Consider the following 10,425-nt stretch of genomic DNA (forward strand, 5'->3'; position numbering starts at 1 on the left):
TTTCTATGTGCTTTTGGCCCCCATGGAGATCATTTCTACTCCTTATGGCATCCAAGATAAACAGTGGGTTTGTTTTTGGAAGCTATTAAATTACTCACTATGTCTGCCATTGCAGGAGATGAGGGTGCAATCCCTGGGTTGGAAAGATCCCCTGGTGTAGGAAATGGCAAGCCACTCCAGTATTCCTGCCTGGAAAATCCCACAGACACAAGAGCCTGGTGGGCTACAGGCCATGGTGTGGTAAGGAGTCGGACATGACTTAGTGACTAAACAACAACAACAAATGCTCCTGTTACTGTGTCTGGCTGATTACAAGTATTACCAGTTTGAAGGGAAAGCCTTCTGATTAGGGCAAGGCTGTACCGTGGGCAAGGAGTCCTTTGTATGAGCTTCTGAAGTCATAGGCTTGGCCCCAGTCCTTTCTCTTCTCTTTAATCTTTGCATCTTCTCCACTTCTCTTTCTCTGTGTCTTTGTCTCTCTCTGATCTCCTCTCCCAAAACTGTCTTAATTGTTCATGGTTCAGGTTGATTTGTTATCATTCTTACACAAAACATGGCAAGGAATGGCCTGGTCTAGAGCCCCCTTCATTGGAGGGTCCAAGTTAGTTTGGGGTCAGGGCTGGCACTAGAGTGAGGGAATGGGGAGTTGCCTTGGGTGCAAAATTTAAAATGGCACCCCAAAACTCAGGAATCAAGATACGTATTATTTTAATGCAATGTTAAAAATAATAAAAAATTAACGTCAAATTTCCAAGATGAACTAAAAAAATGTTGACATTTTAAACAAAGACGATTGGTGTCAAATCATAATGGAGCTGAGGCGAAAAGAAAAATCAGTAATATTGATCCTGTCTTTAATGGAAACTTTTATATTTTGTGTATCATGGATTTTTTTGTTTGTTTGTTATTGTTTTGCATTAACTCTGTCACAGGAGGAGGGGGCTCTTTAGAGCCCCTCCCCCCTCCCCTTACTATTGGAAGTGTCTCAGTGGAAGGCTGGGCTCATTTCATGCCACGAAGTACAGAAGGAAGGCAAGGCCAAGGCAGTTACCGCTGGGACGGTGCACAGGGGACAGGCTGGACATTGAACCTGGAGACAGGAGACAGGGCAGATGTGGGCAGAGGGGAGCCCAGAGCGCCTCTGGGCTGTGTAAGAAGAAAGACTGCAGGTCGTCTGTGAAGAAAGGTCGTCTGTGAAGAAACTTGGCTTTCTCACAGTGAGAGTGGAGACTGAGGCCTCGAGGTGTGTGTTGGGTTGCCCACCCTCCCTGGGAGTGCCCACACTCAGAGAGCAAGAGCCCCCAGCCTAGCTGGGGAGGCAGGGTCTGGGGAGACGCCCACTGCACAGCCCCCTGTGGGCCTCCAGGGCTGTCCTCTCACACTCTCTCAAGCACTAAAGCCCGGAACTTTTCCCAGGCCTGAGTCTGCCGCGGATTCCGGACAGGCCCCGTCCCAGGCCTCACTTCGCAGGGCCTCTTCACCTGGCCGCCTCTCCCTCTGGGGTGCGGAGAGTCAGAAGCTCTGCCGGCTCGCTTGTTCTGTGAGTTAGAATGGGGTACCCTGAAGCGCAGGCTGACGGGACAGCAGCCTGCGCGCTGACGGATGTGAACGAGGCGGTGCTGGCCCCCACCGCTCGGAAAGCACTGTGAGCAGGTGAGTTAGGGGGGCCCTAGAGAAAGAACAAGGCACGGCTTTCCTGACATAAGAGAAGCCATTTCAGAATCCAAGCCTGGCCACAATGCTTGACCTTGAACAGATCCTAGTAATCAACCATCTTAAGGGAACAAAGGAATGCAGGAACAGAGAAAAGGTAGTCAAACAATAACGCAATTATAGAGCAGCGTCCTAGTTCCTCTTTAAGGACTAATTTTGTTGTTTAGTCGCTAAGTCATGTCCGGCTATTTGCGACCCCATGGACTGCAGCACTTTAGGCTTCCTTGTCCTTCACTATCTCCTGGAGTTTGCTCAAATTCATATCCATCGAGTTGATGATGCCATCCAACTATCTTATCCTTCTTGTCCTCCTCCACTCAATCTTTTCCAGAATCAGATTCTTTTCCAATGAGTCAGCTCTTTGCATCAGGTGGCCAAAGTATTGGAGCTTCAGCTTCAGCATCAGTCCTTCCAGTGGATATTCAGGGTTGATTTCCTTTAGGATTGACTATACATAATGATAAATTTTTGTGGGGGAATCAAAGCCCCCACGCAGCTGGAGGATAGAATGATGGTGTTGACCCTCCTGACTTAAATCAACTAAAGCTTGGACCCTTTTGACCTTTGCCCCAATTCCATGCTGAATTCTTCTCTGCTCAAGCCGCCCCCTCCCCCTGCTCACCCCCCCCCCCCCCCACCCCGGGTGAATATACAAAGCCCCTTAGCTTAAAACTTCCTCAGTTTTGCTGTTAGGAAGACACTGCTTTGGAAAAGATCCCCAGTGTTCTCCTAATTTGCTGCAGGTAAAAAAAAAAATCCTTCCATCCTTCCTTCTCATCTTTGGCTTGGTTGTACCTATTGGTTTGACACCCATCAAGAGGCCAGCCCAGTTTTCAGGTAATAGCACCTTCGGGCAGAGCGTGGTCTGTACTGACCTGAGCTGGACAGTGTCCTGCAGATGGTCAGGCAAGGGTGCCAGGACATTAGGTCAGCAGGTCAAAACTCAAGCCTGGAGTGGCGCCAAACCAAATGGGCCCCTGGACAGAGCAGCCTGCCGGGGCTGGGAGTCAGAATGTAGGGCCTGCCTGTCCCTGTGTCCTTCCCCCAGCCACCCCACAGGGATCGATTGTCCAGCCCTGGATGTCCACCAGAAGGGTCTGAGACCGCTCCCACTGTGTTTGTGGCTCTCTCTAAAGCTGCTCCGCAGGGCTCCAGAACTCCCCTGTTGGCTCTGAGAGCCCCCCTCCCTCTGCCCAGGACTGTCTTGTCCCCCAGAAAGGCCGCACTGACATTCTCTGTCCATCCAGACTCTCATGGCATGGAGGTGGGGCCAGGCTTCGGGCTGCCCTGACTGTTCATTCCCAAGAACGGCGCTGCAGAGGTGCCCACAGCTGTGATGTTTGTGGTCCTGGAAATAGACTCTGCAGGGATTTTATTGGGAGGTAACCCCAAAGGGGAGCAGGAGAGAGGGATGAGGCAAACCAAGATTGGGAAGCATACAAAGCCCATATCAGGTAGGATTTTGTGAGCAATGGGTTCACTACCAAGGATGGTCCATTGGGAGGTCAGGAGCTGAAATATTTACTACTCTCATCCCCCACGGGCTGGGGTGGTCCTTGGGACCCTGGAGGACCTGGGCAAAGAGAGTCAGACACACAGGCCTCTCCTGTAGGCTCAGGCCTGGTACCACTCTGCACTTAGAGCATCCTGACTGAGGATGGACTTTGTACCTGAGCACCTAGGGGCAGCACAACAGGGCTCCCTCTCGTCTTTGTCTGGCTCCACTGTAGGTCCATGGTCTGGCTTGTAGCTTGGCCCACACCAGGCCCACAGGACCTGCTTTTGATTGACTGAAGTGTGATGCAGTCCTGACACTAACCACTTGGACTTAGCACAGGCCTCACAGGCTGAGGGCACCCTCTTCCATGAGACTCCCCCTTCTTTAGACACCAACCGTGGGCTTAGGGCTCCCAGGCCACTTGTGCTTCTGACCAAGCAGCTGCAAATTCAGGAGTTCTCATGACCCCCTCAGGGTCAATAGCTCACTAGAATGGCCCACAGAAGTCAAGAAAGTACTAGATTTATCAGTAGAGTTTTGTTTTAAATGGTACAATTCAGCCAAATGAAGACACGTGTGGGGTCAGGTCTGGGAGGGCCTCACATGTGAAGCCTCTGCAACCCTGGGCTGAGACCCCCTGGCACATCAGTGTGTTCACCACGCAGTAAGTTTTTACTGAGATTTCATTACGTAGGCACAGCTGACTGAGTCACGGCCAAACCTGAGTCAAGGCTGCTTGCTGCACACGGCCCCTTAATCACACAAGGCTCAAAGCCCACCTCTCTAACCACACGGTTGGTCTTTCCCTCAACTTGAGATATCTCAGGGCCCACGTGACTAACCTCTTAGTGTAAACTATTGGACTCAGCATGAATAACCAAAATGCTCTTACAGCTCAGAAAATTCCAAGGATGTTACTTCCAGACACCTAAGACAATGACCAGCCAACTTCTTTATTATACAATGCGTGTCCATTCTGATGTGTTAGCGGCTGCTTCCACAACTGTGTCAAGAAAGTTTCCAAGGCTAGGTTCAGGCTCAGTAGAGTGTTACAATGAGCAGAGGTGGTGGCCGTGCTCTATGACATCCTTGTATAGTTGGAATTATCATAAAAAGAGGTAGTTTTGTAGATGCTGGAATATTTTTTTATCCAAAGAATCTGTTAGCACAGCCCAGCAAAAACACTTGGAATATAGCTTTTTGTGACACAGCTAAGAAGCCCCTTTCAATGGTGGCTATAACATTAATTTCCATTTATTAAGGGCCTATTGGGTTCCAGAAACTGTACTGGGTACTTCATATATAGTCTCATCTAATTCTCATAATGTCCCCCAAAGCCCATGTAATTATTCTTGTTTTTCTTGACAACTAAACTGAGACTCAGAGATGCTGACTGATTGACTCAAGATCTCACAGCCTCTGTTCTGGTCACATCACTGATCTGCCTTACTGGCAAACTTCTGTAAGCTGCAGGCACATCACTAGTTGACGTAAGTGGAGGGTTTATGCTGTCATCCATAGTGATTTAGATATTGGAGGGGGGGGTGGTTCTGAGCTTAATAGAGAGAAAGGAGAGCTCAGGCTGAGCCCAGAGCAGAGGCCCTCCTAGAGGAAGCAGGGCATGAGGGGAACCCTGAAAGGAGAAAGATGGCTGGTGTTCAGGGAGGAAGATAGAAGGGGATGAGTATTCTGGGAGGGGCCAGGCCTGGTCGAAGGGAGACAGATAGCTTGCAGGCAGTGGTGGGACCTGGAGTGAGTGTGGGAAGGATGCGTGTATGTGACCATCTTGGATGGCAGGGAGGGCCAGGTCAGGGGTGGCTCAAAATGTGGCGGAGGAGCTTAGACTGGAAGCACAGCTGACAGAGCAGAATGATAAAATTGCCCCAGTCAGTGCTAGGTTTGCCGTGCTGAGAGCAGGCACTAGTAGATGGCAGAGGTGATCTCAGTCCTTGCTCACATCACAGGACAGAAATGGAGGTTCTCAGAAGGGCTGGGGCTTACCCCAGATCACCCAGGAGGACAGGAAGGAGCCACAACTGTGGACCAGGCTCTCTGAGCGCCGAGCTGTGGGGCGAGGGGTGTGTGAGATCCGGACAACCTACCCCGTGACTGGGGGCTGGTGATCCCGTCACAGGAGGCCTCTGCCGGGGGGCAGTGGGGGCGGTGTGCAAGCTGAGAGGCTTGAGGACGTGGGGAAGGGTCACCAGCTTGGCCCGGGGGATGAGGAGAGAAGCCATGTGGAGGGCTTTCACGAAGAACCCGTGGCCCCCATGCGTGAAGCGCCCTCCAGGAACTGCCTGCCTGTGTCCTCGTCCACTGGGGACACCTGTCCTCTGGGCTGTTCTTCCTGAACGGCAGGTGTGGGGGGTTGCTTTCAGCTGCCTGCCTGTTAATTGGGATGGAGGCTGAGGAGGGCTGTTGTTTACACAGGATGTTATCAGAACGAATCCTGCGTGGGAGCCCGCAGTGTGGAGGATGGGAGAAGTCAGCAGGAGAAGGCAAACCTTTGGAGGCCTCACAGGCGGGTGTTGTGGGCAACTCTGATCCCCACCCATCCTGACACCCACCCACCAGCTGTCAATTGCAACTTTAATAATAATTCCATATGCCTCTGGAGCGATTTCTTGCAGTCTTCATAGACAACTGCTTTCCCCTCCTGTCACAGAAGGGTTGTAGTTGCTAGTAGCAAAACTCCCATCTCCAGCAGTTTCCCCAGCGCAATGGGGTGACTTGTCCAGCGTCTGGCTCAGCTTGTCTTCACCGTTGTCTTGGCTTGCCTTCTGGCAAGCCTAGGAGCTCCCTTCAGGCTGGAAGCACATTTCAGCCTTCGTGTCTACACCTCACAGTGAACAGAGTAAGAGATATTATCTCATTCATTCATGCATCCAACAAATATTTACTGGGTGCCTACTGCATGCATTTTACTGTTCTCGGGGCTGGAGTTAGGAACAAAAATCAGGTGGAGGCCTTGTCCAGGCGCCCAGGTTCCAGCAGGGGGCGGTAGACAGTCACCGTAAGCCGCTTCTTTCAAAAGTGTTAAAAGTGATAGGAATAAGAAGAGCGAGGGACTTCGCGGTGGCTAGGATGCCGCACTCCCAGTGCGGGGGACCCGCGTTCCATCCCTGGGGAGCTAGATCCTGCGTGTCAAAACTAAAGATCTCCCATGCAAGGGAAGATCCTGGCACAGCAAGGAGATGACAGGGTGCACGATCCAACTTGGCAATTGGGGCAGGCCTCATTGAGGAGTTTTCTGGAGGAAGAATGCTCCAGATGGAGAGCAGCTGGTGCAGAGACATGGAGGGGGGGCGTGTTCCTGGGTGTCCCAGGAGCAGTGAGGCAGCCAGGTGGCTGCAGTGGAGGGTGAGGGGCGGACAGTAAGAGCTGCTGGTGGGGCCAAGCGGTGGCCGTTTGTAAGGACTCTGAGTGAAACGGGGTTATGGCAGGGTCTGAGCAGAGGAGCGACGCAACAGAACTGGAGTTTTGAAAGGCTCTCCTTTGCTGTCACAGCAGCAGGGGCCCAATTAAAACGCTCTGCGGCTCACCTAGGCTTGGACCAGGGTGGCAGCAGTGGAGGTGGTGGGCATGGTCAGATTCCAGACACGTTCTGAAGTCAAAGCCAAGAGAATTTCCCGGAAACTCAGATGTGGGGGTGTAGGAGGAGGCGAGCAGGGGAAGCTGACTCTGGGTTTTGGTCTGATCTCTGGAGGAGATTGCTGCTGGACCTGTGAGGGAGGATTTACCCACGAGGCATCTGGTGGAGATGTGGAAGAGGCAGGGGTCCAGGTGGCCTGGAGTGCTGGGAAGATGTCTAGGGCGCAGACAGCTAAATTCAAGAGCTATGGGCAAACGGGAGGTCTTTGGCGCTATGGCCTGAATGACAACAGACGGGTGGGTGTGGAAAGAGAAGGGCTGTGGTGCGGTATCCTTTGCTTTCACCAGAAACAGGGAGAGGGAGACTCAGCAGAGGAGATGGAGACAGAGATGGACAGCCCAGAGCTGGAGGCTGTGATACTGTGATTTACAAAAGGAAATAAACATTTAGTCTTTGTCCCCTTTTCTGGCATAGAGCTCCTAAAACCCTTGGAACCTGTCTTTGTTATGTTAATGAAGTGGATTTTGGAAAGCACCTAAGGATGCTGGTGGCCAGGTGATGAGAGAACTGGAACTTTAAGTGTCAAGTCCCCTGACGTCTAGGGAGGAGGGGTAAGGCTAGAGTTTGAATCAGTCACCATGGCCAATAAATACCCATGCCTATGTAATGAAACTTCCAGTAAAAATCCAAAGAGTTCAGAGAACATCCACGTGGATAAACCCAGGGAGATCCAGGGAGAGTGGTGTGCTCAGAGACAATGTGGAAGCTCGACCTCCTCCCGAAATGCTTTGCCCTATGCATCTCTTCCCTCTGGCTGCTCCTGAGTTATAGCCTTTGTAATGAACCAATGACCTAGAGAGTAAAATGTTTCTCTGTGTTCTGTGAGCCACTCTACAAATTAATCAAATCCAAGAAGGGGGCCATGGGAACCGCCAATCTTCTAGCCGGTGGGTCAGAAGCGCAGGTAACAACATGGACTTGTGATTGGCATCTAAACTGGGGGAGGAGGGCAGTCTTGTAGGACTGAGCCTCATCTGGGAGATCAGATGCTGTCTCCAGGTAGACGGTGTCGGAACTGACTTAAATGGTAGCACACTGAACTGGTGTCTGAGAATTGCTTGTTGGTGTGGGGGGAAGAAAACCCCTGCACATTGGAATTGGTGCTAGAGTCTCAGATGTTTTAGAAGCCAATGAAGAGAGGGCAAGCAGGAGGGGGATTCCCTGCTGTGTCCAGCATTGCCTAGTGGAGGGGGAGGAGGAGAGCTGAGATCAGATTTAGCCACATCAGTTATTGTGATCTTGACAGGGCAGCAAGAGCAGAGTGGCTGGGACAGAAACCCCAGTGAGTGGGTTACAGCAGGATGCGAGGAGAGCCCCTGGGGACAGGGTGTGGGTGACTGAGTTTTGCTGCAAAGGGAACAAAGAAATGGGGGATGTACTGTAGACGTGTTACTGAACTAAGGTCTGGCTGCTCACTGCTCAAAATATCACACTCAAGAGAGACACAAATGTTGGTGGCATCACTGACTCAAGGGACATGAATCTGAGTGAATTCCAGGCGATAGCGGAGGACACAGGAGCCTGGCTTGCTGTGGTCAGTGGGGTTGCAAAGAGTCAGATACATCTTAGCAACTGAACAACAACAACAGCAGCAACAAAAAACTGACCGCCCCATACCCTGGTGCCACTGCCACTTTCCGAAGTGACCTACACTCTATCTGCAGAGGATGCTCCTCTCTGAATAACTTCACTCCTTACCTATCACTCTGTCTCTCACTGAATTCTTTCTGTGACGAGACATCAAGAACCTGAGCTTCATTAAGTCCTGAGACCAGCGTGATCTCAGCTAAAAGATCGTGGTTTATGCTTGTGAACAGCCGTTTTCTGTTAGAAAACTGAATCAGGTTCAATATGGCTCCCAGCATCAGGAGTTCAAGTTGAGTTCTCAACCACCCATCCAGCAGTTATATCCGAGGCCTGACCTTGACATCCAGGGAGTGGCATGGATGAGGCCCACTTCCCGGCTTCATAGTCCAGGGAGCAGAAGAATTATGACAGAGAAAAAATTTTTTTAGTAATTAAATATTTCTACTTTTCAATTGGCATTTTTTTTTTCAATTTGGGATTTGAAAGATAAACTCTAGGACCATACCTGTTTGTATTATGTTCCATGCATTCACCAGCATTCAGAAAGATTCCATTTGATCATTTAAAAAAAAAGCCTGTGGTTTAAGTCTCAAAATGAGGACTCAACCCAGGAGACAGCACCTCTGTTGCTGACAAGCTGCGAAGACCATTCAGTGGGGAAAGGACAGTCTTTTTCTGAGGGAGGAAAGAGCTGGCCGAACTGACTCCATCTTGAAAAAGAAGGAAACTCCATCTTGCACTTTCAGTGAGCTTTGGACCATGTGCCTGGTAGCAAAGGGGATAACATACCCACGGCCGAAATGGCCTCCTGGACTGATAAACACCAGATTCCATACCAAGATTTCGCATCACCAAGAAGAATGTAATAATCCCCTATGAGGTCAGTCACCTTTGTAATCTTTATGGCACCCATTGGTGTGGGCTCCAGTGTATAACCAGCTGACTCTTCTGATTATGAATCATGGCTGTAACCTGATTGTATCTCCCTTTAACACTTTCCAGGCTAGGTTTAAGGAATTTGGGGAGGTGGGCTTGAGCAGAACACTTAAGGTATATAAGGTTTTCACAAAAGTTGATCGGGGTCCTTGGCTAAGAGGAGACTCTGCCTTGGGCCTGCCGGTGTAATAAACTGCACTCCACTATCTTCATTGTCCTTCTGAGTGAGTTTGTTTCCCGGAACATGTGGCTACAACATTTCAACCAATGATGTAGAGAAAACTGGATGTTCAGATGCAAAAGAATGAAGTTGGGCCTGTTGAATGAGAAAAATGCTCAATGTGAGAATGGCGATTTAAATTTTATTTAGGGGAAAATAAGCACTGCAGCCCAGGAGAAAGCACTTCAGATAGCTCTGGGAAAACTGCTCCAAAGAGGTAGAGGGTATTGACCTAAAAAACAGTCACAACCTGAAAGTAGAGAGTTGTTTTTATTCAGTGGGAAGTTCTTAGGACTTCAAACCTGGGAGAGAGCATCTCATGTAGCCCTGAGAAGCTGCTCCATGGAGGCAGAGGAAGTCAGGTTATACAGAAGTTTGCAACAAAGAGGCAGGTAGCCTGAACATCAAAAGATTATTGTTAATTAAGAAAAGCCAGGTTTCTCAAGTTATTTAGCTCTCTTCTCTGTATAGGAAGATGCAAGCCAGCTGGGTTCACTGAAATCATTTTTACATTCATCTCAGCTATCTGGGGCCAACACCCAGCAGTTTTCACTTCCTCCCTCTATAGGGAATGGCTGCAGGCTGATGGCTGTTAGATAGCAGGTATGCTTCTTTCTGAATTCCCTTAGAGCTTACTGGCTCACACCCGGAAGGCTGAAGTCCATGATGACTGTGACATCCTTGTTTCCTGATGTGGCAGGAAATGCTCCATTGCACAGGGGGATGGTCAATATACATGTGATTTTGGTGAAGGAGAAGTACTTATCTTTGCCAAAATTTTCTGCTAGTCCCAAGGAGCTGCTGTCACCATGAAGGGAT

General features: G+C 50.0%; 1 long non-coding RNA gene across 1 annotated transcript; it reads left to right on the forward strand.

Moving 5' to 3' along the window:
* Window positions 1-4,784: 4,784 nt before the first annotated feature.
* On the forward strand, window positions 4,785-5,827 carry LOC110137691 (uncharacterized). The gene is made up of 2 exons (XR_002313991.2): window positions 4,785-5,289; window positions 5,642-5,827. It is a non-coding gene; the product is annotated as an uncharacterized lncRNA (long non-coding RNA).
* The last annotated feature ends 4,598 nt before the right edge of the window (window positions 5,828-10,425 follow it).

The sequence above is a fragment of the Odocoileus virginianus genome, chromosome 13 (genome assembly GCF_023699985.2).
Source record: "Odocoileus virginianus isolate 20LAN1187 ecotype Illinois chromosome 13, Ovbor_1.2, whole genome shotgun sequence".
NCBI classification, from domain to species: domain Eukaryota; kingdom Metazoa; phylum Chordata; class Mammalia; order Artiodactyla; family Cervidae; genus Odocoileus; species Odocoileus virginianus.